Genomic DNA, 23,271 nt, shown 5'->3' with positions numbered 1-23,271 from the left:
AAAACAGTTTGTTTCTTCCTCAGACCAGTTGCTTTTGTTTCGCGTCCATCGTGAATTGAATTGAATTGAATTGAATTTCAAAAATGGCGGTCAGTGTTCGTCAGTGGTCACGGTAACCCCGCCCCCAGCACCTGACGCAAGCAGTTCTTACTTCTAGCCCAGCAACGTTTCGGTGCTAGATAAGAACCACTTTTTCTGGTTCGGAGCTGGTGCTTTGAATGTGGAAAGACAAAGAACCGATTTGGAACTAGGCTCTGGCTCCGAACGAGCACCGAAACTGCCTTGGTGGAAAAGGGCTACCAGTCAAAGGCTCTTTAATGAACCATCTCTTTCCTACCTTTTTATAATCTGAAGAACCTTTTATGCCGGAAGGAACCTTTTGTGAAACAGAAAGTTTCTTTAGATGTTAAACGTTCTCTATGGAACCACTTAGACAAAAAAGGTTTTTCTATGGCATCGTGAAGCACCTTTATTTTTAAGAGTGTATCACTGACCTCATGTTGAAAGAAGAAAGGTTATTCAGTAGAGTGTTGTGAGGATTATTCAACAAAAAAGGAAAATTCTGTCATCGTTTACTCAAAAACATTGGTCTCCATTGGACACAAAACCAATGCAAGTCAATAAGGACCAAAGATTTTATGTTACCAACATTCTTCAAAATATCGTCTTTTGTGTTCTACAGAAGAATGTCATACATATTTGAAATGTCAAGAGGGTGATTAAATGATTAGATTGTTGTTTTTGGGTGAACTATCCCTTTAAACAAGAAAACGTTCTTCATGTGTTTACAGATATTGACGTTTTCTTTTACTACAACAGATGTGTAATGGGGTATTAGGACAGACTGGAGATCAAGATGACACAAAGCTTTTAGGATATTTGATAAACATCCCTGTATTGCGTTAGGTGTAGCATAGGTGGTCCACTTACAATACAGTTACAGAAACAACCTTTTTATCTTGTAATTTATCAGTTAAATACATAAGCAAGTAAAGGACTTCCTTAATAAATGAAAGTTATTATTATCAAACAGGTTTCAATTCCTTTATGTTGTCATTGCTGTTACTCTTCTGTGTGGTGTGAAACTCCTGGCTGAAGAATGTGTATGAACAAACTGTGATTATACTCTAGCCCGATATGGCCTTTGTATCAACACCTTCCACAAGTCAGGGGCTCTCAGTGGCCATTAGAGACCACATACAAAGAGCTCTCAGCTGTAATCAAAACTCGATGTACTTCAGAATGAACTGCACTTCCTCTAATTCATTTTCCACCTGTGGAGGTCCATAGTCCAGCATGCTCTCCTAAGGAGAGCTCAGACCATTAAATAATTCTCCAAAGGACCAAAGAACCAATAATGAATAAACCAGCACTGAATAACCTGATGGCTTCCTCATAGAGAGGACCAGAGAGAGAACAGCTGGCTTAAAATTTTTGAAAGCCCTTAACCCCTGATGATTGTTTTTTTTTTACAGTGAGAAGAAATGGTGTGTTTTGGGGCAGACAATTTGGTTATATTAAGTACAGATAGTGTATGTATACAAAAGATCTGAAATTATATTGAATATATTCATAAATGTTTCCATTAATTTGATATTTGCCTTCAGTATGAGAACTGTAAGAGAATACAGTGATTAAAAAAATAAAATTATGAAAAAATGTACTTGAAACTTGACGACATCTTTGTCCTGTGAGAGCCGCCATAGTGCTTTGAAATGGAGGGGTGGAGTGAGCCATTGGTTGCAATTTGCAACCTTCTCACTAGATGCTGCTAAAATCTCCAAATTGGTCCTTTAAAAAAATGTATATGTACTATCGGCTCTTAGCCACTAGTTCTTTAACTGTCGTTTTGTTTGTTTGTGACATTTCAGATATATTCAAAGCCTCATAATAATGAAATTCCCACTATACAAATATAAATTTGTAGATTAAATAAACCTGTTAACTGCATTAAATAAATGCAATGCTGTGAAACATACAATTGGCAACGGTAGTATGTGCGTGAGAGCCTTTTTGTTTAAAAGCGTCTGGTGATATGAAGCCCATCAACAATACATTTTACCAAACACAGTGGGCTGTGCCTGCGCAAATAAAGAAGCTTTGGTTACGTTCTCCACGAAAAACAATGCTATCAGATCTCAGCCATCAAGACAATAGCAAAACCACATCAACATTGAAAACGCAAACAGACGTGCAGTATTAATGTGACCTCTAATACACCTTACAACGACAAACAGCCACACATTAAGCTAGCGGTCTGAGGATTTAGCCCAGGCTTACAAGACCTCCTCGCTCCTGACATTTTTTTTATCTCACCACATGGACGTTCAACTTGGAAAAACTACTTAGACAAGGTAGAGGATTTGGGGGAGCAGCTTTATTTCCATTAATCAGTCTTAAAAAAGCAATCTGCGGACAGATGTTTCTGCCTCCTCTTTTTTTATTTTCTGACGGGCAGCTGCAAAGCCGTTTTAGGACGGGATTGAGAGCAGGACGCCACCTGTGTCAGCAGTTCCAGAGCACGGGGCTCTTGTCCACAGGAACATCTGAACTAATCCGGCAGTGTTCAGTATGCTGGTACAGATGTACGGGACAGATTGCTGTTGGTGAGCCGCCTCTGGACGTGTCGTGCTGAAATTGAACAGCCAGCCACAACACCCGTAGATGAAGACCTGTTTTATTTCTTTAATCTAGACTAGTGTTCAGTGTGACCTTCTCAATGATCTCTGTTTTTCTTTGTTGTGCATCTTTAGCAGGACGGGTTCTTTTGTGAGAATAGTTTGGCACTAGTGACACGCCATATGCTTAAAGGCCTTTTCTCCTTAACTGTGGGCACTTTTGGCCCCTTAAACACACTTTCACACTCTCGCTGATTTATTTTATTTGTGTTCTAACAATAGAATTACATGAATGACAGGAAGATGAAGTGTAACTTTTCTGAACCAACAAATGATATATATATTGCACAAAAATGATGTATTGTGTTAGAAAAGCATTCTGTGGTGGACTATTTTGGAATAAAAATAATTTAGGGAAAAACGATTTTGTACTGCTAAGGCTAATTTCAAAGGCAAAAATGTCTTAAAGGGACAGTTCACCCCAAATTCAAAATTCTGTCTTAATTTACTACTCACCCTCAAGTTGTTGTAAATCTGTGTAAATGTATTTGTTCTGTTGAACACAGAGGAAGATATTTGGAAGAATGCCTGTAACCAAACAGTTCTTGGCCACCATTGACTACCATAGTGGGAAAATTTATTTGTAAATTTCTTTGTTCTGTTAAACACAAAAGAAGATATTTTGAAGAATGTAGGAAAGCAAACAGTTCTGAGGCACTTTTGACTACCGTAGTAATTGTTCCTACACAGCAAAATCGCCAGTGTTAAAAATGGTTAAATTAACACGCAACGTGTATATATAATCCACACTATAGAAGTGTGGATTATATATACACTGTGAGAGTTAATTTAACCATTTTTAACACTAGAGATTTTGCTGTGTACAGATGATAACCAAGGTAACTTAATGACAAACAGGTGACAATAAACATTGACTAAAGAAATTCATGAGAGAACCATTTAACTAGGGCAAAAGGAAACACAAGAAACAAATAAACAAACAAAAAAGAACACAAAGCCAATGAAACAGAACACAGCAAGATCGCCAGTGTTAAAAAGGGTCAAATTAACTCTCACAGTGTTTATATAATCCACACTTTGAGAGTGTGGACTTGACCTTTTTTAACACTGGCGATTTTACTGTGTACTATGGTAGTCAATGATGGCCAGGAACTGTTTGGTTACAAGCAGTAAATGAGTGAGTAAACGAAGACAGAATTTTCATTTTTGGGTGAACTGTTCTTTTAAATACATACGAAAAATGTGTCTTGTAATTGAGAATATTACATCTTAATTACAAATGACACACAATAAATGTGATGCACTTCAAGCACTATTTCATGTCAAGCACTCTTTTCACTTAAACATTTGTCTCCTTTGGAAAAAAAAGTACACATAACTTGACCATCATATCTAGGTTAACATAAAAAACGCATATTTTTTGTTGTACAGTGATATGAATAACGTTAAAGTTTTTTATTGTATTATACTCTTACATATTTTAAAAGTGCCAAGGGTAAAATAAAAAATAGCCTATAGTTAAAGTACTTGAAGAAACACCCTAATACTAAAATTGTTTTTTAATGCTGTTTTTGTTCCACAAAGCATCTTGATATCATAATGAGCAGACTGCAAGCGTAATGATTTTAATCCTGAAGGAGGATTTCTACAACCAATCAGGTTCCATTCCCTTAAACGTCCAGTTCAGATTTCACCGCAGGTCTTTGAAAACTGGAATAAAGACAAGGTTGATGGTAATGGCAAGCAGTCAGTGAGATTTGTGAATTTAAAAGAGGGGGAAACATTCTTGAATGTCTTTAAAGAATTAGAGTTTATGCCATTATATGTAACAGGGAGACACCCTTCCAATCTATCAAAACCAGGAGTCGCCATGGACATGAGCCCAGTGGGCCTAGCTCCCCAAATCCCGTTTATATTGAGAGCTAGTATAATCTGGGCTTTAGTACCATAATTCGTTATTTAAACCTCAGTATTTATGCAGCTTTTAGGTGATGACTGTCGCACAATGTACACAGGGTCCCACGTTTTTGTGCAATTCAATCTCAGCAAGTATATGACGAATAATGTTTGTAGAATGTGCTGTTGTAATTCCCCGCTTTAAATCAGAGAGTGAAAGGCAGATCTCCAAATTTTCTTCTGACACCATCTGAAGTAAAAGTCCTGGTGAATCCAGAAACTTCTTAAACTGCAAAAATGTAGCAGGGAACCTCAAAACTATCAGGTGACCAACTTCAAGTTTCTTGGAAAATGCTTCACGTTTCCTGTTTAGGTGAAATTGAAACGAATCCACCAATAAACTGGAACTGTATTAAATTACCCTAGGCTAAGAAAGTGTACCCATTATACTGGCAGTCTCTCGCCACAAATTTGATATGATTATTCTGTTGTTATTGTGATTGTGAGCGTCTCTTCAGATGTCATTGAAAACAATTTGAATGAATGCGGTAAAAACTCTCGAAAATGCACTGGACTGATTAATTGAGGTGAGAGGCGCATGTCTGTTTAAAAACATCAGCGACATTTTACTCTGAGTGAATAATTGTAGCCTGTCATATGCGAAAAACATTCAAAAGAAAACCACACTCTTTGGCAGCAAAGGCATCTCCTTAGTGAATTTAAAATTATATGTTGTCGATGGAAGTATTTGAGCTATAATTTGGTGTCTCTTTGATAAAAGTTTAAACTCATTTAATTTACCAGGGCTGGGGGAGCCCGCGGATCACTGATCACTTTACGCTCCTTTTTTACTCGATGGTGATGATCGTTGTCTTTGTTTCAGAAATCTCAGAGATGCGGCGCTATTATTCCACTAGTGCATCAAGGTTATTAACAGATGGCTAAAATGTTACATTACTGGTACGCTGATGTGCTGTTTGAGTAACCATCCGTGTTTTAAGTAAACATGGTTTTCTTTCTCTTTAAGGCATGAAAGGTTCTTAATTCACAGAAATGTATAATCAAGTCATGTGTCACTTTTGCACTTTAACACATTACTACAGCGCTGCACGCCATCTAAGCGGCTAAAGAAAGAAAAAATTTTTCCCACATTTTCCTGCGCCTTTTTACTGTATCGTTTGGTTCCAACATCTGCCAAATAGATGTGCTATTCCAGATTTGTGGCATTTGGAGGCATTACACAGATTTATGGCTTGTTTGAACCTTTTTGCGCCTCGGAAATTGTGACGACAAATATTTGTCCCCGGTTGAAAGGCATCTGTTCAGGGAAACACAATGGTCTCAACACGCCTGATCTCAGACCTGCGTGACCGATCATTGGGCCTTTGAGGAAGGACACAGAGGTCAGGATTTACAACCAAGGTATACTTTCTGCTTTTTTTTTAAATACTGTAGATGTTGAATAGCTGGATGTGTTTACCTGCATTATGTTTTAAGGCAGAAGGGAATTTATGAAAAAATGCTCAGATGTTGCAGCAATAATCAGATTACAGTAAGCATCCTACAGATAATGGGGGAAATAAATAAATAAATATATATAACTTAGCTTTTTAAAAGCATTTATCCATGGAATTACAAGCTCATCTGAGGACACATGTCTCTGTGCATGTGTTGGTTTGTGTTGAGTCTAAAATGAGATGCACAGATGTTGTTACATGTAATCATCTTATTAGTTTGGCTTGAATGAATAACGCTGTGTTTCATACAGTATATATTTAGATATCACCTTATAAATCCTTATGCATATGATCTATGTTGATTATCTATGCGAATGGGCATAGGACTGGATTTCTATATTTGAGCTCAGAAATATTTTAGTAAAGCCCCCCCAAAAGTGAAGGCATTGCTCATGTAGAATATTTATCGGGAAACTCACATTTGCACTTGCAGGAGCCGTGATTAAGCCACAATGCCAACCTAATGCAAATCAAAATGCGTTTTTATCAAAAGCACAAATTTGAAAAGCGTTAAAGTAAAAAATTGCTTGGTGAGGTGATGACATAAAGCTGTCAACATTATAATGGCCCTGTCCCAAATGGCACTTCAGCTTGCGGTCTGTGCTTGGTTGGACTCCACAGCGGATTATTGCTATTAACAGCCCGTGTAGCAAAACGTAGACTTAAAGAAGGACCACAAGGGCTGAGGGTGCCATCTGAGACACGGCCAATGTGCCTCTGTCTATCTGTTTCTCTGTCTCTTTCTTTTTCTTTCCATCTGTCTGTCTATAGAAGTTTTTGTCAAGCTATATTAGCAGCTTTGCATGAAGTTCAAGCAGCATGTCATATCCCTAACTTTATTGTGTAACTCTTCTTAAAACAGCATGGCCTTGCATGTTTATCTTCACCCCTGAGCCTTGAAACCGCTTCCACGATATTCACCAACGATCAGGTTGATAGAAAACTCGCTTGTAAACAGCGGTCAAAGGATGCTAACCATCATGGTCAGCGATCACATTTGACATCCTCAGACAGCCTTCCAAGTGAAATAGGCATGGAGAGTAAAATTAACTGAGCGTCCATGTGCCAGACCTCAGCCTCAATTCTGGAACGCCGGAATCTCTCAGAGGGAATGTGATAGCAAACGTCTGCCTCCTACCAGTCACACCCATACATGTGGACCTGTATGCTTTGTTCCCTTACTTTGTTGCAAAAATGTCATATCTAGTAATCTATGACCTGATATTCATTTTATATAATTTCATTGATATTTATAGCATTTCGAGGATTTTGCATCTGGAGTCTTCACATATCATATGGCATGTCAATACAGTAACCGTCCGATCACAGCGGCGAAAGGATGGGGGATATATTTATTTATTCATTTTTATTATTTTTAAAGATTTTATTTGTGTTTTTGTGTGTTTTTTATTTCAAAAGTACAGTGGAAGAGAGGACGGGAAGCGAAGTGATAGCGAGAAAAGGGGCGGAAACGGGAAAGGACCATGAGTTAGAGAAAGGGGGCGGAAACGGGAAAGGACCAGGAGGCAGGTTTTGAATTCGGGTTGCCCAGTTAAAATTTAAATTATGTAATGTAGTATTATCAAATAAAATAATAAACAATAATACAATATACTTAATTTATTAAATTGTATTATTATGATGATGCTGATTATTATTATTATTGTTAATGCAATGCAATAAAATAATTGAATAATACAATTGTAACGGTTTCAGCACCACCGGCCACGCCCCCCATGTCGTCACCGCCTGCTCGCTTCACCCGTTCCCTCTCCCCGGAGTTCTGAACTCAGTTTCCCAGCATGCACCGCACATCCACCATTTTTGATTAGTCCACACCTGCATCACATCATCAGGATTCTATTTAAGTTTGCACCTTTTTGTTCTTCCCTGTTCAGTCTTGTTGTCTTCACTGCAATTCTTACCCCGATAAGTATACTTACCTGTTTTTGGATATACCTGTTTTTGAAATACATACCTGTTTTTGGATATACCTGTTTTTGAACACTTACCTGTTTTTGGATATTCCGTTTTTGAACACTTACCTGTTTTTGGATATTCCGTTTTTTTGAATACTTACCTGTTTTTGGATATTCCTGTTTTTGAAATAAACTCCTTTTTCTTATCTACCTCTGTGGTGTGCTCTCCGTCTACCAGAACCCTGACAACAATATACTCAATTTATTATTATTATTATAAATATTATTATTAATGTAATATTATAAAATAATTTAATAATACTACATACTGAATTGTATTATTATTATCAACATTTGATATTTATTTCTTTTTTATGGAATGTAAGTTTTTAAGTTTTTTAATTAAAATTATTACCTGTATTATTTATATAATTATGAACACTCATAGCTGGCATTTCAGAAGGGCATCTAGCATTTTCAGACACCTTAAAACACTTTGATGGACACACAGCCTAAGGAACAGAGAGGTGGAAGGGCTCATGTCACACTATGGGCTGTTAAGAATGTGAAAGTACTGAGGTTTGAGCTGTTTCCACGGCATAAAACAACCTATCTTTACCACACTACGCTGGCTCCTCTGGTCATCCATTTGTCTCTTCAGCCCACTGTATATGTGACTGAGGTTTCTGTACATGAGTACAGTATGGCCACTAATTTGTACTCTTGCTGTATTTTGCAACATGCTGCACTCCTTGTAAATTGTCAGATTGAGGAATATGGAATATTGTGTCAGATTCTTGTTCTGACACATCATGACATTTTCTAAACGTTCTTACGCTTCAAGAGATCAATATCAAGTTAAACATATTTAAATTATGTCTTTAAATGCCGTTAATATAAAATAATGTCATATAACATGATATGATTGGAACAGATTATGTATACTTGTCACTTTGAAATATTGCATCATTCATAGGCTTTGCCGTTTGCTTCTGTTGATTAAGCACATGGAAACGCTTCAAGAGAAAAATGATGGAAACTAGTTAAGTTGTCATTACCACTTAATAACATGTTTATACACGGCTGTGGTTTTGCAGTCCGTACCTCCTGACATAAAGCACAGTCAATTGTCTAACATTTGGTCCAGTGAGCAAGGTTTTGTACTTAGTCCCTCATCTCCGGCCTCCGCAGGTATTTGAGGGAAACTTCACAAACTTGAAAAATAAAACAGTACAGACCAAATCAGCCGCCTCTTCTCATTTTTTCTTCAACAGTTTTAAAGCTTCTCATCTGACATATAATTTGAGCAGTGGTCCTTTTGAAGGCGGCATCGTGGCTTGGCTGACATTTGACAAACCTGTGTGTAGTTGACAGCATTGGTCTGTGGTCTACCTTATTTGAAGCGAGCCTGCTTACGGCACACACAAAAAAGGTTTGAGTTACTGTTTTGAGAAACACGGCCACGTTAACTGCAGGGCTGAGAGAAGGAAGATGGAGGTATGATCTCCAACTCTCCCCTTAAAAGGTTGCCTAAGGCCCGATTCACATTTCGCTTCTTTTCCGCACCCATATTCGTTATTTTAAATGTAGACGCGCGTCAGGCGTGTGCAAATAGGGGGCGACACAGTGCGGCATCCACATTTTTGTAGGCGCATTGGCACCGCATCGAAATGGAAATAGTTAAACTTTTCGGAGCGCTGCACACGCACCACGGGTCATTTGAAGAGAGAAAGCGGTGCGGCTCGCGTTTTCAGCGCAGTTTTAGATGAGAAATGTGAATCGGGCCTGAGGCTGCACATTGGTATTTAAAGTCCAAAATAAAGTCTCAGTGTGGAACAATGCTGTGACATTCCAATGTAAATTCATTAGTTTTAGTGTATATAGTTTAGTGTACACACTTTAAAAGTTAAAATGTTACAACTAACCAAGGATAGTTCACCCAAGTATAAAAATTCTTTCATAACTTACTTACCCTCGAGTTGTTCCAAATCTGTGTAAATGTCTTTGTTCTGATGAGCACAAAGAAAGATGGTTAGAAGAATGCTTGTAAACAAACATGTCTTGACCACCATTAAGTACCATAGTAGGAAAAATTACAGTGGTAGTCAAAAGTGCCCCAGAACTGTTTACTTTTCTACATTCTTCAAGATATCTTCTATTGTGTTCCACAGAACAAATACATGTATACAGATTTGGAACAACTTGAGGGTGATTAAATGAAGACAGACATTTCATTTTTGGGTGAACTGTTCCTTTAAGGTACTATTCTCGATCTGAACTTTTATTAGCATAACATAAAATAATCAGGTAAATCAGTCTTATTAAATATGATGAGAGACAGAATATTGATTTCATGTCATTCTTAAAGGTCCAATGTGTAATTTTTTGGAGGATTTATTGACAGTAATACAACACACATAACTCTTCAGAGGTGTAAAGACATGACATAATGAAGCGTTATGTTTGTATTATCTTAGAATGAGCTATTTTTGTCTATATACAACGTGGGTCCCCTTACATGTAATTCACTGTGTTGTTTCTACAGTAGCCCTATGGACAAACTGTTCTACAGAACGCGTTTCGTAAATACGTGAAAACATTTAATACAATAACTGCAAAGTATTAAAAGCTGTGTGCGTGTGTTTGTATCTCAAACTGAGTAATTAAAGAGGTAAAATAAAAACGCAACACACTCATTCTTTGTTAATTTGCAGACACCAACAAAAATGGAAAACAGACAGCAAGTGGACCTTCCGACCCCCATACACACTGGAGCCAGTGAAGTGTGTCAAATCTAATTGGAATATATGAATGTTTCTTTTGTCTGTTGCCCTATTCCACTTGGCACTGAGAGGGGATCGGGTAGATACTGCTTTTTTTGATCACCGAACGGACCATAAACCTGTGTAAAAAATTATAATCATTGATTTTGCAGCATGTTTGCTGTTTGTTGGACTGGAAATAAGTAATTGTTTATTAAGAGTGATTTTTTTATCAAGTGTTGGATTTATGAGTGACAAAGGTTAAATATAGTTTATTGAAACTAGAGCAGTAGAAAGATTATTAGTTATCAGAAATAGTGTTAGCATTACCAGTTATTTCCTATGCTTTGTCAATGTTGGTGATTTTTTATCAAAGTTGTTCTACCTAAAATAACTTATGGTTAAATAATGTAAAAACCATATGCAACTGTAAAATGTCAGTGTTTATATCTCTGTCTTTAAACTCTGGAGATTAAATTAGTAAACCACAACAAACACAGGCAAACAGTCAAGTGGGCAAATCATAAAAAGTATGCCACCACACATTTAAACAACTCCAAACCTTCTACAGAATCATTGTTGCTGAGAAAAGCAGTTTTATTTTCAGGTCACCACATTTAGCAGTTCTCACTGTCTATGCCTTCCCCTTTTACTTTAACAAAACTATTTTGTAACAGAAGTGAATTCAATCTACCTAATGAAACCCAACATAATCCTGTCCTGTGAGCAGATAGGTTAACCATTTGCCATCAATCAGCTCAAGGTCTAGTGAATGCCCCCGGCACCCTGTCATTCCCTCACAGAGAGGCAGGAGGAAGACGATGGATTCCTGGACCCGGGAACGACTGGAGTCTTTGAGAATAAACTACCAGAGGCTCTCAGCAGCTCCACTAACAATAATAAAAATGCCCGACTTTAAGGTGACATTCCCAATTTACGAGTATTTGTGTCTATAAAGTGTATTCTTTGGCTCCTGACTCCTTCAGGCTTTCTGGTACGTTTGGCCTGTCACTTGGAAATCGTCGTACTTCCTTATTGAATCTCCTCTCACCATCTCGCTGTGTGGCTCAGTCGACATCTGAGAATATATTTACTGATCTTTTGACTAGACAATTACACATTAGCTGACATAAAAATGACTATTTTAATTTTATGCACGGTATTAAACAGTGTAGTATGGTGAGAGAACTTAACTGAGTGAGAGTTTATTGTTTTTTTATTTGATTCTATGTGACCTATATAGACTTGGATATAAACTAAATAGATAAAACATTTAATATGAGATAAATATGTAAAATATAAAAAAAATTTCATTACATTATGTAGATAAACAAATATGTAGACCACTTTGGAAAACATAAACAATGATACAACGCTGGTCCAGAAAAAAGTCATTTTTCAGTTTTTTGCAGCACAAATGTTTAAACACAATACAAACAACAGAACATGTATAACTGAATTAAAATGTTAAACGAATATCTTTAAGATTAAATAAAATATGTACTGAAAGATAAAAAACGGAAATCAGAAGTGCTTTTAACAGTGTTTACATTATCCAAAGTGGTCTATGAAGGTATTTGTTTAAATACTCTTGCTTGTCGACAGACATCTTTTACATGAATGCATGCAATGTGTGTTTCAAAGTGCTGATGCTCCACACCAGAGCTCGAAATCTTTTTTTGCTTGTGTTTTCATCTGGAATTATGTTTAAATGTTAATTTCATATTGTGATATTATGAATAATCTGTGATTAAGAGTCAGCCAGGCAGTTAGTATGGACATGCTTGAAGTGTGCAAGGCTATAACCAGTGGGACACTAAAGCCAGTCTTTTTATTTACGGTATTTGCTAAAAATGATTGATCCCTTGTTTCGTGCCCTGCAAGATACTTCCTGTTTTGCAGCTTTTCTTCTCTCAAAAAACATAAGACAAAAACGTTATCCTCCGTTCATGAAAGACATGATTAATGTAGAGAGCAAATAAACGGAAATTTGACATCTTCTGAAAAGGGGCCTCTTTGTAAAATGAAGCCATTGAGAACAATGAGGCATGCGGAGCCATTTTGGACCTGCCAAATAAAGTTTGACTTCTGTGGTGGCCGCAGATGCTATGGCAACACGCTCTGACAGGGAGTTTATTTTCTCTAAGCTCTGGCGGAATATTAATAACTGAGGTACGCATCCTGCCAAGTGGATTTGGATGGGGCATAATCGCAAACTGCGCGGGAAACACAAGTCGAATGTCAAATCAGTTGAGCTCCTGGTATTCCATCACATATACGCTAACTGTTTGCGCTCAACTCATGCCATTTCGGCTTTGGGATAGCGTGATATTTATTGGTGTTGCAATAGGTTATATGCAACTTTTATAGCTCGGAGGGCTGTTTAAAACAACAATAGACTGAATTAATCTCCACGGTTGAGATTTGGACGGAGAATAGCGTTTTCTTTTTCAGGGGGAATCTGTCAATTTGCTTTTCCCAGCGATCACACGTTGCCTAATACATCTCCGTAATAGCACATTCATATTGTAAAACACACAGAGACCCATCCAGCGTATTGTTATTACTAAATCAGCATTGCAGTTTTGATTCCTACAGTTCCCTGTTTGTCTAAAATCCCCCAAGGCCTGCGAGTTTGGCTGTTTTCTCAGGGTGGGAGTCAGGTAGCGCAGCCAGAAGACGCTGGATCTGCTCTCCGAAGTGTAGGGACTGCTATCTCACATGTGTTTGACACAGTGTCAGGCCACAAAACTCCCACCAAAGCACTCAGGCATTGGGGATGTTATGTTTTCCCCAGCCCCTAATCATTTTTGGCCCCAGACCCACTTCCTGTTCTGCAATGAAATGGTTCAGGAATGCCATTCCTCTGATACAAGAGAGACGGAGAGAGAGAGAAAAGACAGAGGAGGAGGAGGATCTCCTGCACTCTGTGTGCCAGATATGACAGTGACCTGTTTAATAATGATGGCCTGACTCTCACGTTTTTAAATCCCTTATGTCAACATAACTACACAGACATATTCCCAGTGATGCAATTTTAGAACGTGCCCTCTCTCCCTCTCCTCTACTCGTAGAGCTGGAATGCATCAGGCGACAGGGGAGTGTAAAGGACACACTTTTCCCACATCGGAGTCGCGACAGACTTTTCGGACTGGGGCCCCTAAAAATAGCTGGTGCCGTTCAACCGCATTTGTACTCCCTTCATCTGCGATCGGAGGTCAGTTGGAGGCGCCACATCTCATCACATCTCAACACAAACACGGTGTCGCAAACTTTCCGCGTCTTTATTCGCCGCTCGTCCTTCATATCACATAAGAGGTCGAGCGTGCATATATTTCGTTGCAATCCGTTAATGTTCCATGTGCCACAGCGGCATTGTAGATGCTCAAATCTAGCAAGCGATTCCGTATTTTATGGGTTTGATTTACATAACCCTCATCCAGACCACATCAAAGCCTCACGCAAAGAGTAAAGACCACGTCAAAAGGTTCCCTGAAGCAATGTGATGTCTTGAGAGGATTCAAAGCAAACACACGCTGCCCACAGAAGTCCTCCGTATGGAGCCTCTCTCTTTTTTCCGCCTCCCCCACCCCAGTTTCCCCGCTCTTACAGGGGTGTCGAAGTGACTGCGGTGTATTTTTACACAATTCCATCCCCTCTGAAAAGAAGGCGCCTCAATTGGCTTGAACAATGTTTAAATAATCAAGGAGCCCATGCGTCTTTGAACTAATTTCACGAGGAGACAGATCCAGATGTGGCGTCCCTCGCTCTGGCTCGCGTTCTGGTGCATGAGTGTGAAAGACCTCATCTCGCCAAACCATTCAATCGGATTTTGTCAGCGTTGGTGCTGGAATGATGGAGGCATAATAAACACTGCAAAACTAAAGATAAACCAAGATGTCAGCCAACAAGCGGCCCAAATCATGTGACATGTCCAAAGAAACAATTCAGAGCGGCCCACCATGTCATGTGCTGCCAGAGGTTGATATTTGCAGGTATGCCGTCTTTGTTCTGCTCTGCATTCAGCCGATAAACTCAAATTTCAATTTATTTCTCCCTGTGGTACCATGTGTTTGTAATTGGCCCGAATGATTCCGCCTAGAAATGTGTGCTCAACATTTTCTCCACTTCTCTTGGGTGTCGAAAGACAAACGTGCATATGAAAATTCGGAGGGAAAAGGGCCGTGCAGGACTTTTCATTTGTATACATTCATCGGAGGGATATCTCTAATCAGATTTGAAAGGCTTGATTTGAGGATGATGAAAAGGAGAGGCTGCGCCGGGACTGCGTTGCCTTTGGCGAGATGAAGTTACTGAAATTTGGGAGGCAGCGCTTTTATTTGCGTGCCTGTAACAAAGATAATTTTACAAGGTTTCCGTTCATTAAGTGCTGCTCAGGTGCAGTGCAGACGGCAGCGTTTGCACACACACACACAGAAGCGCGGCAATGCACATTTGCACCCTGTTTGTTAAAAGCCTAGTCAAACCTGAGAAGTCAATAAAATAATATTTTGGAGCACAGCTGATAGAGAGCATATTGACAAATATGTGTCCTGAACAGAAAAGCGTAAAAGCATCTGGAAAATGAATAAATGTATTATTATTAAGAAATAAAATAGAAAAGATTAGTGTGAATGCACTTAAAGGAGCAATGTGGAGGTTTTAGCGGCATCTAGTGGTGAGGTTGTGAATTGCAACCAACGGCTCACTCCACCCCTCCACCTTCTTTTCGAAGTACTACGGTGGCTAACACAGGACAAAGATGTCGTCACGTTTTTGCTTCTTGCTAGGAGATAACGTTTTTACAAATTGCGCTCTGTAGAGCAGTTTGTCTGTTTAGGGCTACTGTAGAAACAACATGGTGAATTCCATGCAATGTGATCTATGCAGAAAGAAATAGCTCATTCTAAGGTAATAAAAACATAACGCTTCATTATGTAAGGTCTTTAGACACCTCTGAAGACATAGTTATGTATATTATATTGCATTTCTGTCAACAGATCATTCAAAAAAATTACACACTGGACCTTTAACAGCGTTAGGAAAATGCATGTGTTGTATTGAATAGAATAGAATAGAATAGAATAGGTGTTGTACTGTACATGAAACATGTCACACTTGTCCCATGTTTAAATGGACATGCGCGCACACACACACACACACACACGCACACACACAATGCTCCTTTCTCTGAACTGTGACACAGAGAATGTTGAACCTTTAAGGAAAATAAACGGGCCACTTCTCAGCTGCTTGGGCTCTTTCCCAAACTTTCACATGAGAAACAGAGGCAGGAATGCTGAGGAGCAACTCTCTCTCTTACACAAGTACATCCTTCTCATGTGTCCCTGCCATAATATACCTTTAATCGAGCCTATTTTTAGACATTTCCTGCTTCTCCGTAGGGCAGGATGGGGGGCGTCTGATGTGTGTGTGAGAGACTTACAGTCAGTCATTCAGCTCCACAGGGAAATGGCTGTTGTTCTAGCCTGGGAAAAAATGCACCTATCTCGTAAAGAGTTTGGGAAGGAGTAAGAAATGTTGGCGAGTCTTTCTGTGAAAATCCCCAATTTATACAACAGTGAGAACACCGTTTTAAGTCATAAAAGTAATCAAGTTTCCTATGATGCATATCAAGGTGTGAATGTATGCTTTTACTTTTGCTCATGTTACAAAACGTACAGAATTTTGGGAGACATCAGAAATGGCTGGATTGTGTTGTATATTACAGAATTATTAAACATTATGATTATATATAAATAAATATTAATTGGCTGTGTATGAATGTATTTAAATACAATAGTTACCATAAAGAGGGTGCAAGATATTTGTGCTGCAGGCCTGCGGTCAAAATGATAAAATGACTATTTTAATGCAAACTTCATGGCAAAATCACTATAATACGATAATGGAGATGTGGTCAACATCAGCCCATTAAAGTGGCCTTGTGCTGTGCATATGTTTGTTTGAGCTGGGCAGCAATATGAGGGTTTCCCAAGCACTTTGAGCACAAGCGCTTTATAGACAGATGTCAGGACGCGCTCAGAGTGACATCAGGAGATCCTGGATAGAGCCAGCAGGGTCATCTATCCACAGAGGCTGGCACATGCTAGCATTCCAGAGGTGGGCATTCCCTGTTTTGAAAGGGAGACTTGGCTACCTCTCTGCTGCCAATAAGTGGTAACGTCCCATGAACGTTATTAAAACACAAAGACTGAGAGATCAAGAACGCCAACGAGTGGAAACTCTGAGAAGGAAAACAAAGCAAAAGAAAGTGAGGGAGTGTTATGGAGACAGAGAGAAACCCAATGAAAGAATAAAGCACCAGAGAGAGAGAGAGAGTGAGAGAGAGAGAGGTGTGTCTTGAGAGACGTAAGAACTGAACTATGCTGCTCTTGGCAGGGCCGGGACGGAGCGATGGAGCCGGAGGCGTCACGGCGCCACCTCAAAGAACGTTCCGGCGCAGCCACTCACTCGGGCGTTCACTCCCAGCACATGGCATTCATTTACGGGGGGGCTGCCGGCGAGCACGGGCTGCTGTCTCCCCTCACAAAGCCCAGCGGTGCCTGGGCAATTAGGAGGCCGCAATTACCCGGGGTGGATCTCCTCCAGAACGTGGCCAGAAGTTACTGCAAGACCCTGCCAAAGGGCTCTGAGGAAAGTGACAGGGAGGAGAACTGCGAGCCTCTCCGCGCACTTGATTTACGCGAGGAAAACTTTGGGGTGGTTGTTTGTGGAAATGGATTTCACTTTAAGTCGAAGACACAAACACATTTATGGCTCGGCCTCGGGGTGATAGGGATAATTAAAAATGTTCATAATCCACATCCTCGGAGCGCTGTAGCAAATACGTGGTGTGACATCCTCCCCTTTGAGATCTCCGATGGGTGCATTTCTTCACCGTCTCACCAGCCGTAATTTTTAATGTTGGAGATTCCTCCCTATGTTTGTGTTCCCGGTGCGACGGAGTTCATTCAAATGCTCTGATTCTCGTGTGAGTCATATATGCTGTGAGGTCATGAAGAAATGAACACGACAAGTGCAAAATCAGCAGGTTTGCTCTTTTTTTAGTGATAGTCCGCCCAAAAAGGAAAATTCTATCATCATTTACTCACCTTCTTGTCTTTTCAAACCTGTATGACTTTGTTTCTTCTGCAGAACACAAAAGAAGATATTTTGAAGAATGTTAGTTACTGAACAGCGGTATTGGTTTTGTGTCTGTACGATTGAAGAAGAATACAGAAGACAGGCACACAAACTTTCTGCTGAACTTGATTTAACAATATCAAACTAAACACTTATGTGCAGGGTTTTTTTTATTCAATCATCAGTCATGCATCACTGCACTCCAGTGGCATCAAAGAGCCTCTATTAGTGTGTGTATAAACCTACATTAATGTCAAACGAGCAATGAAGAACGCAGTTTAATGTGACATGATCATAAAGCGAGGTCTTCAAAGTGAATTCTAATCCCTTTGGCAGAGGAGCTGACAGGCGACACGCACTCAAACAGTTAAAAGTGAAGTGTTAAGAAAGCCCACACGAGTCGGTAATCCTGCTGTTTCCATCCTGATTTTTGCTATATAATCCTTAAGAGCTTCAGCTGGAGTTGAAGGAAGACACGTCTCAGAGCAGCATTTTAAACAAAAAATTAAAAAAGGTTAAAAAGAAGGTTCTTCACAAAACAATGTGAAATTGCCCTTCGTGTACGAACAATGCTGCTTTAAAAATAAGAGCACTCCGTTGTTGCTGAAGCCAAATCTAAATAATAAAATACAATTGGTTAAAATTTGAGCAATAGAGTAAACAAAACACCTATATGTTTATTTTTGCTTGAAACACGAGGAATACATTTCAAACAAATGAACTCTGAATTGGCTATTCAGTGAACACGTCTCTCTCGACTCTCTAAGGTCAACGCAGCAAGTCAGCAAAAGCTCACTTCTGCATACCTAATCGGACATTAATACAAACATTCTACTCAGTTTTTAGTTCAGGGAGAAAACAAAGGCTCCAAACTGTAGTTGGGCAACCTGAAGCCAACCAACGTTTGTCAATAAATCTTGAGAGACCTGAGGCACACTTGACTGAGAAAGAGAGAACATAACTCATTTTCTTTATAAAATGATGGAGGTTTTGCAGCGCTGTGTTATTCCATGATTTGTCTTTTTATTTATATATTAAACTGTTGTTGTCTATCAAATAGATGTTTTTTCATTACCTGACGTATGTTTTAATGACTACATTGGTATAAAACCCATGACCTTAGCATTCCAAGTGATGCTGAGCTAGTGTACCCACTGTATATTGTGATCATTGCTGTAACTCCCCTCTAATGTCCATCTTTTACATAGCATCCATATTTTGTTTGCATAAAAGTCTTTCAATCTTTACGATCAGTTTCATTAAGTTGGCAATTTGTGTTGTTATTAAACACATTTTAAATAAAGACAAAGAAATTAAAATGCATTTGGGGATTGATGCACTGACAGAGCAACTTCATCTCTAAAGTGTAACTGATGAGAGCGGTCGGCCCAGATTTGTCCACTCTATAAAAATTAATGAAATAAGAGAGAAGTACTTAAAAAATCTATATGGAACACATCCAGCTGCCATCATTTTTACTGTACTTCAGCTCAAGGAAAATTTACAGAAATAAAGTGCACAGCACAGATTTGTATAGACACTGCACATAAAGAAAATGTTAAGTACCTGTCAACCTGACAAAGTCCAGAAGAAGGGAAAGATGGGAGTTCGGTTATAGATCACTGAACGGTGACAAAGTGTCATCTTTATATGACAAGAAAGTACCTCTGCTTACAGCGTAAACATTGCTCTGTGCCCTAAGACGTCTCACTCTCTCTTACATCTATGGCAGTTTTAATGAGATAATGACATTATAATCAGGATGTGACAGAGACAGAAACTGAACTTCGGGGAACCAGAGGAGGAGAGCAAAGAACAGATAAAGGAAGAGATGAAGAAGAGGAAATGTAACATGACGAAAGAGTGTTCACGCAGACTGGGAGACGCCACGCTGCCTGCTCAGACAAATAGCCCATTCGAACAGTGTTTGCTTGTCATGCGCTTGTCTTTGTGGCCACTGACTTTAGACATGCACTGGGAAGGGGCTGTGATGATGTCATGTGGGACTTGAAACAGGTGGAGGGTGTGCTAACACAGGAAAACAGGCTGAACTGGCGTACTGTCATTTTGGAAATTGACTAATATAGGACATCTGAGCTCTCAGGCACATCTTTTGTTCCATCACAATAAAGTTTATTCGTTAACGTTAACATGTTATAGCAATGATGTTCTTAAAGATCAAGTTGTAGAGTTTGGTGTAAGTCCCAGGTTGCACACCTTATAGGGGTAGTTCACCAAAAATGAAAGTTATTTCATCATTTAATCATCCTCATGTCATTTCGAACCTGTATGACTTTTTTTCTTCTACAAAACTCAAAAGAAGATATTTTGAAGAACATAGGTGACCAAACATCACTAGCCTCCATTGACTCCCATTTTATAGACACAAAACCACTCAGACATTTCTCAAAATAGCTTCTTTTGTGTTTCACAGAAGAAAGAGTCATATACAGGTTTTGAATGACCAGCCAAAACTGAATTTTTATTTTTGGGTGAATTATTCCCTTGATCTTATGCTTCCAGACAAAACCCATACAAAGATGCTAAAGTGGGTTTTTCTGTAATTCTTACAGGTCGAGAAATGGATTGCTTGGGTATTTATATGACATCATGTCTCACTGATGCATTGCTTTCAGATCACCCAAAAAAAGAAACTGGTGTAGTGAAACTGGGGAACTTTCTATTCTTCACTCTATTGAAACTCAACTGGTACCACAAACTAATACGAAACCTGCTACAGTATAAGGAAATTGGTGGCCCATATGGACACAGTAGTCATTTGTCTACAACCAGATCAGCCAAAACATGTCCCATTTCCTCATTATTACTCCTAGTGATGTTGTTAACTTTGACGCACGTTATTAAACCAGAAAAGTTCAACATCACCCGCATGATTTCTGAACTGCTTGTTCTTATTATATAACTGCATGAAATAAGTTCATCACAGTAATACTTTATCATTTGCATTAGTAATGTCTTGCCTGAAAGTGTACGAAGTCACTTTATTTTTAAATAAATGATCACTTCCTTTGCATATAATAGAGTGTAAATGCGGTCTCGATATCAGATCCTCAGTGAGACGCGACCCGGAGCATTTGCATGCAGAGCGGCTGTCATTACATCAGAACTACTCAAACTTTCACAAAAGCCTTTCTTTGTCTGTCCTGACAGAGACACATCAGGGTTTTATCTATAGCTGAATTAAAGAAGTCACAGCCTTTTAGTCAGTAATATAAAAATGTCTCCAATATAACGGATAGTGACATATTTCAATTTAATGGCATATTTATTAGATGGCACATCAGATGCTTAACCTAAGTCATTTTGTTGAATAAAACAATATATATTTTTATTCATAATTTTAAAATAATATTTTTAATATATTTATATTATATATAATATATATATATATATATATTAATATATATTTTTAAAATAAAGATTTTTTATTTTAAAAAATTAATTAAAAGTTTCTATTTCTTTCATTGAACTTTTATTGGACATTTCCTTTCTGGTTCTTAACATCTGATATCATAGTTGTTAGGTTTGTCTAGGTGGACATGTTTTCTCGGGAACTTGAAAAAAAGCTCTGTTTTTGTGTCTTGCTACAAATGAGCCTGATAAAGGGATTGGTGAGATCAAAACAAACATCAGCTGCCGCGGTAGAGCCGCTTCATCAAACATCTTGTGAGACCACCAGCACTTCCCTCTTGGCTGGAATCCCCAACTTTTCAATGTTTGTGTGTGTCCAGCAGACCGGTTGTTTTTCTAAACAACAAACTTGAGAGCAAAAAAGGTAGAGCATGTTTTCATTAATTAGGAGAGCCAACAAGCTTTCACCTGATAAAAACATTTCGCGCCCCCCCTTTTCAGGCAAACTACGGCAACATTTAGCAAATCTGTCTCTTTGAGGCCTCAGTGAGCGCAGCCAGCTGTACTGACAAGTCTTTTTGCCTATGAAAGTGACTGTTGACCTGGCCTGTGTCTTCTCTCAATGCGTCCTCCTCCCCTTTTGGCCTTGGGAAAGCTTTGGATATTGCTTGCCGTGCTGAAGCAAATAATCTGGAATTAAAAAATGGATTCCTGACTCCTTATCCCTAGCAACAAGCCTCCTGCCATCTGCTAGGCCGAAAGGGGCCACCGTCAGTGGGAATTTGGGCTGTTGTGAGGGCTCTGTCACCTGTTCTTCTGTGTTCTTTTGTCCACGAGATAAAGATCCTCCTCACATGTAAAGCAGTGAATGGACATTATTCATTTGTAGAGGCCCTGCATCATCATAAATGCTCTTTTCAACTGTGGAGGCCTGTTCTTATAGGAATTACTCATTTTATTCAACTTTTTATTAAAAATTACAATTATTAAGCCAAGTTTCCAGTAATATGATGCACAGTATGATTATGATACAGCTTATAGATGTTTCATCAGACGCATGCCCCTAGCTCGGAGTTAAAGTCCCAGTGAAATAAAAAATTACAATGCCTATTTTTTCATGAAATATTGCAGTGTTTATTGTAAATATTTTATCAGTGTGGGTCATTCTCTTTTTAAAAATCATGTGCCCTCATAATCTTTATTTAAAGTCTGAAAATGCATGAAAATTCTTGGCCGAAGCCGAACATGATGTGAAACACTTGGCCGAAGGCCGAATAATACCGAACACCGAACATGCTTTTTTGCATTTCTTCTATTTATTAAGCCATTTTTTTCACTATTGCACAAACTGAATAGTCAAAATGGGCTTTTTATAATTTGTCTTGCTTTTCAATAAAATACAATACAACTTAATATAAAATTGAGCAAAACAAAGTAAATTCAAACAAAAAATTGAGCCCTCTCCCTTCATGAATAGCCTATATTAATTAGGCCTATAACTGACTGCTAAAAGAATGTAATGTAAGTTACTCTGTACCCCTACAACAAAACACTTCATTAAAAAGTGTCATTCCACATTAGGCCTATAAGATAAAAATACGAATAAACTAAAACTGTTGGATTATTATAGGCTACATTGCAAAATGATTTGAGAAAAAAAAAACATCCAATGCAAGCAATTCTGACTGATGCTGACTGACAACCATTTCAGTTCACGTCTCTCCTCCAAACTCCGCCCACAAAAGCTGACAGTCTCTCAGAAGGTGCACAGAACATACTTTGACAAGTTGTTTAGTACAGGGAACTGTGTGCACGCGACCACTGTATGATGTCAAAGGATGTCGCGAGCGGCGGGGCTACTGTCAGACAGCCCGCTTCCGTCTGAAGTAAAGTTACCGACCGGTAAAGACGCTTTCATTCGGAAATTTACTTCCGTGCGGCAAGTCCCGTGCTGTGTCTTTCTCTGACACTTTAAAATGCTCCACACACACACACACACACGCACACACGCACAGCACTG

At 38.9% G+C, this 23,271-nt stretch overlaps 1 long non-coding RNA gene across 1 annotated transcript in view; it reads right to left on the bottom strand.

The window, feature by feature from the left end:
* LOC130556155 (uncharacterized) overlaps positions 1-23,271 on the bottom strand; it is a 39,278-nt gene that overhangs the window by 2,128 nt on the left and 13,879 nt on the right. The gene's annotated exons all lie outside the window — the stretch shown is intronic.

The sequence above is a fragment of the Triplophysa rosa genome, linkage group LG6, assembly GCF_024868665.1.
Source record: "Triplophysa rosa linkage group LG6, Trosa_1v2, whole genome shotgun sequence".
In the NCBI taxonomy this organism is placed as follows: domain Eukaryota; kingdom Metazoa; phylum Chordata; class Actinopteri; order Cypriniformes; family Nemacheilidae; genus Triplophysa; species Triplophysa rosa.
Note: the sequence above shows the minus strand (reverse complement) of the source record. Positions and strands in the feature narration are given on the sequence as shown.